This window comes from Chelonia mydas, chromosome 3 (genome assembly GCF_015237465.2).
Source record: "Chelonia mydas isolate rCheMyd1 chromosome 3, rCheMyd1.pri.v2, whole genome shotgun sequence".
Lineage (NCBI taxonomy): Eukaryota > Metazoa > Chordata > Testudines > Cheloniidae > Chelonia > Chelonia mydas.
In genome coordinates this window covers 189571050-189578095 of record NC_057851.1, presented here as the reverse complement: position 1 = coordinate 189578095, position 7046 = coordinate 189571050, and positions in this window count along the sequence as shown.

Below are 7046 nucleotides of genomic sequence, written 5' to 3'. Positions count from 1 at the left end.
ACTGGCAAAGATCTGGGGAAATATAGATGAGGGGGAGAATTGGGCAGAAGGAGAGTGGACAGTAAAGGAAACCTTGAGTACTGGGGCAGAAACTGAAGAGTGGGAACTTTGAGGAGGGACAGAAGTACAAATGAGAGGGGTGCAGAGACATAAGGTATGTTTGCGCTGCGATAAAAGAACCTTGGCTGGCCTGGGTCAGCTAACTCAGGCTCAGACTACAGGGTTATAAAATGGAAGTGTAGACATTTGGCGCCTGGGCTCTGCGACCCACCACCTCGCATGGTCTCAGTGCCTGGTCTCCAGCATGTGCCTGAATATCTACATTGCAATTCTATACCCCTGCAGCCTAAGGCACATGAGCTTCAGTCAGCTGAAGGGGGCCAGCTGCACAAGTCTTTTGTTGCAGTGTAGATGTATCCATAGAGTGGCGTGTGTGTAGAGAATGGAGCATGTTTGTGGGTGAGGATGCAGGTGCGCATGTGTGTGTGGTGTTAGCTAGTTTTTCTAGACACGGAAGGGCCAGCACCTAGAGAGAAAATGGGGAAGGTGCCTATCTCCATTAAGGAGATTGCATGCTTCCTCTTTTGTTCTGAGAGAATGTCCCATACTGGGATTTTTTTCCCCTGTGAAAAGTTTCCCTTCATATTTCTAGGAATTTTGCTTTCTGGAATGGAGTGCAACATTTAATGGATTTAAGTTATCACCTGATTTCAGCCTCAGGGTGGTGGGAAGGGAAGAAAGATAGGAACTTATAGATGGATCAGCTTGGGGGCTCAGGAAAGAATAGCAGTGCAAAGATTGGGGACCTTGTGGAAAGAGGGAGGTATGGAAGGAATTTGGAAGACCCAAAGTGATTAGGGAGGGGGGGAGAGAGAGGAAGAGACTGGGCACTTGGTGGTAGGGAAGTAATAGGGAAAAGATGTATTAGAGGTCAGAATAGAACAGGGATCGGGGGAAAACAATGCAAATTAAGTAGAACAGAAGAATGGTATGTTGGGGGGGGGCACCCAGGATATGGGGCGAGGGGCAACATGTACTGACAACAAAAGATCAGAGACAGAGGAGATGATAAAACAAAAGAACTTTACGGTTAGTGAATTTAAATTGTTCAGGCTCCTTATTTAATCGTAATAGCAGCATTGGTGTGCTGGGTATTTCAGAAACATAAAGCATGCAGTCTAGTATAAAAGTGAAGTGGTGATGCAGTTGAGTGGGCATGCAGTGTGTTGGAAGGCTAAGTTAAAGGGACATGAGATGAAGCAAGAACAAAGGTGAGTTACTGGTGGAATGGTATAAAAAAAAAACTTTGTAGCAGGGATTTGAAGGAGAGGAGTGAGATCATTGGGAGTAATGGAAGAGGGAGGCTATTGCCGCTATAGAGAGCTGCATGAGAAATGCAAAAATTTAAAAGTGCATTTTAATTAAAATAAGTAAACTAACTAGAATGTGTGTGGAGCGAGCCAAGGTGAAAGCACAGATTGCTCCATGTAGAGTGTGAGGAAGTTTAACCTTCCTGAGGGTTCAGAAGGAAATAAATGGTGGGAGCTGAGATCTGGAACCAGTGTGATACATTCAGCATGACAGACAAGGAAGGTAGCGTTTGGCTGCAGCTTAGTGAATAGAACAGAGACAGGAGAGAGGAGGAGGCAGCAGGAGCATTATTTCCCTGGTAGATGTATCAGTCTATGCCAGACTTAGCTTTTAGGGGCTACTTATTTACTTGTTTGCTGGGTCTTTATCCTTAACTGTATCAAGGTGAGGATTAGGGGATGGGAAGCATGGTGGTGGAGCTTCAGACCGAAGCTGACGTGCAGCTGGAGATTCCGGAGGCTCAGTCATGGTTAGCAAGGCCTAGGCTGTGAGAAGAAGCAGAAGTGTCCCTCCTCCCTTTTAGGAGGGAAGGGAGGAGGGACACGCTGTGTATGCGCAGCATGGGGGGAGAAGCTGCTACTCTTACTCCTAACAACCCAAAAGGGCTAGCAGCGTTTCCTCTGTTGTCTTGCTCTCCTGCAGCTGTGCATGATATTACAGCTGCTATGCAGCTTGACATCCAAAGGAGATTTGTAAGTGTCATGTGAGAGATGTGAGATTTGGCAAGTCTGTCTAAATCCTTTTGGTTTCAGGGTGGTAGCCGTGTTAGTCTGTATCGGCAAAAAAACTGAGGAGTACTTGTGGCAGCTTGGAGATTAAGGCCTGGTCTACACTACAAGTTTATGTCGAATTTAGCAGCATTAAATCGAATTAACCCTGCACCCGTCCACACAACGAAGCCACTCTGAACTTGGATGCACTGGCCAGGTGTACAGGAAAAGCCCCGGGAACTTTTGAATCTCATTTCCTGTTTGGTCAGGCGAGCTCATCAGCACAGGTGACCATGCAGAGCTCATCAGCACAGGTAACCATGCAGTCCCAGAATCGAAGAAGAGCTCCAGCATGGACTGAACGGGAGGTACGGGATCTGATCGCTGTATGGAGAGATGAATCCGTGCTATCAGAACTACGTTCCAAAAGACAAAATGCCAAAACATTTCAAAAAATCTCAGAGGCCATGAGGGACAGAGACTACAGCAGGGATGCAACACAGCACAGCATGAAACTTAAGGAGCTCAGACAAGCGTACCAGAAAACCAAAGAATCAAACGGACGCTCCGGGACAGAGCCCCAGACATGCCGCTTCTACACTGAGCTGCATGCAATTCTAGGGGGGGCCGTCACCACTACCCCACCCCTGTCTGTGGACTCCGATGATGGGGTACTCTCCACCATGCCTGAGGATTTTGCGGACGGGAGAGAGGAGGAGGAGGATGAGCTTGAGGAGAGCACACAGCACACCTTTCTCCCCGACAGCCAGGATCTTTTTATGCATTGAAATACTGAAATACCCTCCCAACCTAACCAAGCCGGAGAAGGGACCTCTGGTGAGTGTACCTTCTAAAACTGTTGTTATAAAAGCAAGCATTTTTTAATGATTAATTTGCCCTGAGGACTTGGGATGCATTCGTGGCCAGTACAGCTACTGGAAAAGTCTGTTAACGTGTCTGGGGATGGAGCGGAAATCCTCCAGGGTCATCTCCATGAAGCTCTCCTGGAGGTACTCTAAAAGCCTTTGCAGAAGGTTTCTGGGGAGAGCAGCCTTATTCCGCCCTCCATGATAGGACACTTTACCACGCCATGCTAGTAGCAAGTAATCTGGTATCATTGCATGACAAAGCCTGGCAGCTTATGGTCCTGGTGTTTGCTGGCATTCAAGCAACATCCGTTCTTTGTCTGTCTGTGTTATCCTCAGGAGAGTGATATCATTCATGGTAACCTGGTTGAAATACGGGAATTTAATAAAGGGGACATTCAGAGGTGGCTGTTCCTACTGGGCTCTTTGTCTGTGGCTGAAAAGAAATCCTTCCCGCAGTTAGCCAAGCGGGGTGGGAGCCCATTGGCGCTGAGCTGTTCGTGTTTGGCTAGCTGTGATCTTCCCTGATACTAGCCATGCGGTGCGGGGAGGGGTAAAGCGATCATCCCAGAGAATTGGAGTGGGAGGGGGTTAGTTTGGTTTCTGTTGCTGCACGTTAACACTAAAACCACAGCACTAAATGGCCAACTCAACAGGCTTTGCTTGGTATGAGAAAGGAGGGTGCTGCTGTTATGAAGGTTGCAGAAGCCTAAAGCGGAATTCTGTTGCCCGTGTGAGATCTCTAACACCAAAGCCGCAGGCACTCAATATAAGATGCAAAATACGACCTTGTACCGAAATCACATGTGCTATGTAATGTGAATAGTGTTCACTGTGAAAGACTATAGCCATTGTTCTGTAAAATGTATCTTCACTCCCTTTTTTTCTCCCGCACCTGCAAATGTTTCAAGCCTCCCTCCTCCATCCCAAAGACTAACTCAGATAAGGCAGCGAAAAAAACACACGCGTGATGAAATGTTCTCTGAGCTCATGCAGTCGTCCGGCATGGACAGAACTCAGCAGAATGTGTGGAGGGACACAGTAGCACAGTACAGGAAAGCAGCCAATGAACGTGAGGACAGGAGGGACGATCGAGATGAGAGGTCGTGTCAGGAAGATCAAAGGAGGCAGTATGCAATGGTGGGGCTACTGCGGGATCAAACGGACATGCTCCGGCGTCTGTTGGAGGTTCAGGAATGGCAGCAGGATCACAGACTGCCACTGCAGCCCCTGTTTCACCGCCCTCCCTCCTCCCAAAGTTCCATAGCCTCCTTACCCAGACGCCCAAGAACACAGGGGCAGGAGGCTCCGGGCCACAGAAGGCTGTCATTCAACAAGTTTTGAAGTGGCCTTTTCCTTCCCTCCTACCCTCCTCCCACACCCCACCCAGGCTACCTTGTGAGTTATCTCCCTATTTTTAGAATCAATTAATAAAGAATACATGGTTTTTAAATGATAGTGACTTTATTTCTTTTGCAAGCAAGCTGTGATCGAAGCGGGGAGGGCAGGTTGCTTACAGGGAATTAGTCAACCAAGGGGGTGGGTTTTCATCAAGGAGAAACCAAGAGAAGCGTCACACGGTACCCTGGCCAGTCATGAAACTGGTTTTCAAAGCTTCTCTGATGCGCAGCGCTTCCTGCTGTGCTCTTCTAATCGACCTGGTGTCTGGCTCCGCGTATTCAGCAGCCAGGCGATTTGCCTCAACCTCCCACCCCGCCATAAATGTCTCCCCCTTACTCTCACAGAGACTGTGGAGCACACAGCAAGCAGCAATAACAATGGGAATATTGGTTTCGCTGAGGTCTGAGCAAGTCAGTAAACTGCACCAGCGACCCTTTAAACGTCCAAATGCACATTCTACCACCATTCTGCACTTGCTCAGCCTGTAGTTGAACAGCTCCTTACAACTGTCCAGGGTGCCTGTGTACAGCTTCATGAGCCAGGGCATTAAGGGGTAGGCTGGGTCCCCAAGGATAACTATAGGCATTTCAACATCCCCAACAGTTACTTTCTGGTCTGGGAAGTAAATCCCTTCCTGCAGCTGGTTAAGCGTCATGAATCTTTCCCGGCCATCCCACGTTGATGTTGGTGAAACGTCCCTTGTGATCCACCAGTGCTTGCAGCACCACTGAATAGTACCCCTTGTGGTTTATGTACTGGCTGCCCTGGTGGTCCGGTTCCAAGATAGGGATATGCGTTCCATCAATAGCCTCACCACAGTTAGGGAATCCCATTGTAGCAAACCATCTACTATGACCTGCACATTTCCCAGAGTCACTACCTTTGATAGCAGCAGCTCAATGATTGCATTGGCTACTTGCATCACAGCAGCCCCCACAGTAGATTTGCCCACTCCAAATTGATTACCAACTGACCGGTAGCTGTCTGGCGTTGCAAACTTCCATAGGGCTATTGCCACTCACTTCTCAACTGTGAGGGCTGCTCTCATCTTGGTATTCTTGCGCTTCAGGGCAGGGGAAAGCAAGTCACAAAGTTCCATGAAAGTTTTCAGAGTAACAGCCGTGTTAGTCTGTATTCGCAAAAAGAAAAGGAGGACTTGTGGCACCTTAGAGACTAACCAATTTATTTGAGCATGAGCTTTCGTGAGCTACAGCTCACTTCATCGGATGCATACTGTGGAAATCGCAGAAGACATTATATACACAGACACCATGAAACAATACCTCCTCCCACCCCACTCTCCTGCTGGTAATAGCTTATCTAAAGTAATCATCAAGTTGGGGCCATTTCCAGCACAAATCCAGGTTTTCTCACCCTCCGCCCTCCCACAAACAAACTCACTCTCTTGCTGGTAATAGCAATTGTGAAGACAGTGGTCACTTTGGATGGGCTATTACCAGCAAGAGAGTGAGTTTGTTTGTGGGAGGGTGAGAAAACCTGGATTTGTGCTGGAAATGGCCCAACTTGATGATCACTTTAGATAAGCTATTACCAGCAGGAGAGTGGGGTGGGAGGAGGTATTGTTTCATGGTGTCTGTGTATATAATGTCTTCTGCGATTTCCACAGTATGCATCCGATGAAGTGAGCTGTAGCTCACGAAAGCTCATGCTCAAATAAATTGGTTAGTCTCTAAGGTGCCACAAGTCCTCCTTTTCTTTCCATGAAAGTGCCCTTACACATGCAAAAGTTTAGGTCCCACCAGTCTGTGCTTGTTTCCCAGGCCCAGAGTTGGTGTTCTACGGCATGAGCCTGCCCCATTAACACCATGATCTCCAAATTGCCAGGGACCACGGTTTTAGAGAAATCTGTGTACATGTCCTCATCACTTTCGTCACTGCACTGCCGTCACCTCCTCGCCTGGTTTTTCAGGTTCTGGTTCTGCATAAACCGCATGATGATGCGCGAGGTGTTTACAATGGTCATAACTGCTGCGGTGAGCTGAATGGGCTCCATGCTTGCCGTGCTATAGTGTCTGCTCAGACAATCCAGGGAAAAGGGCGTAAAATGATAGTCTGCCGTTGCTTTTACAGAGGGAGGGTTGACTGATGACATTTCCCCTTACCACCTGCAACAAATTTTTGGCCCCATCAGGCATTGGGAGCTCATCCCAGAATTCCAATGGGCAGCGGGGACTGCAGGAACTGTGGGATAGCTACCCACAGTGCACCGCTCGGAATGTCGACGCTTGCCACGGTACCGTGGATGCACTACACCAAATTAGTGTGGACGCATGCACTCAACTTTATACAATCTGTTCCCAAAAATTGACTTCTATAAAATCGGAGTAATTTCATAGTGTAGACAAGGCCTAACAAATTTATTTGGGCACAAGTTTTTGTGGGCTAAAACCCAGTGGGTTTTACAAAAGCTTATGCCCAAATAATTTTGTTAGTCTCTAAGGTGCCACTAGTACTCCTCGTTCTTTTTAAATCCTTTTGGTCAATCTCAATGTGTGATTTCAAAGCTGAAATCTAATTACATCTTTATATATATTTGCCTTGGCTAAGACATGTCTAAATAAGTTTTGAACCCTATTACTAATGAATTCAAGCTAAAGTCTAGCAGGATGAGAGTGCACTTCCTATGCCAAACTTCTCATCCACTCTGATTTGGCAGAGTTTTTCTTCTTTGCACTCT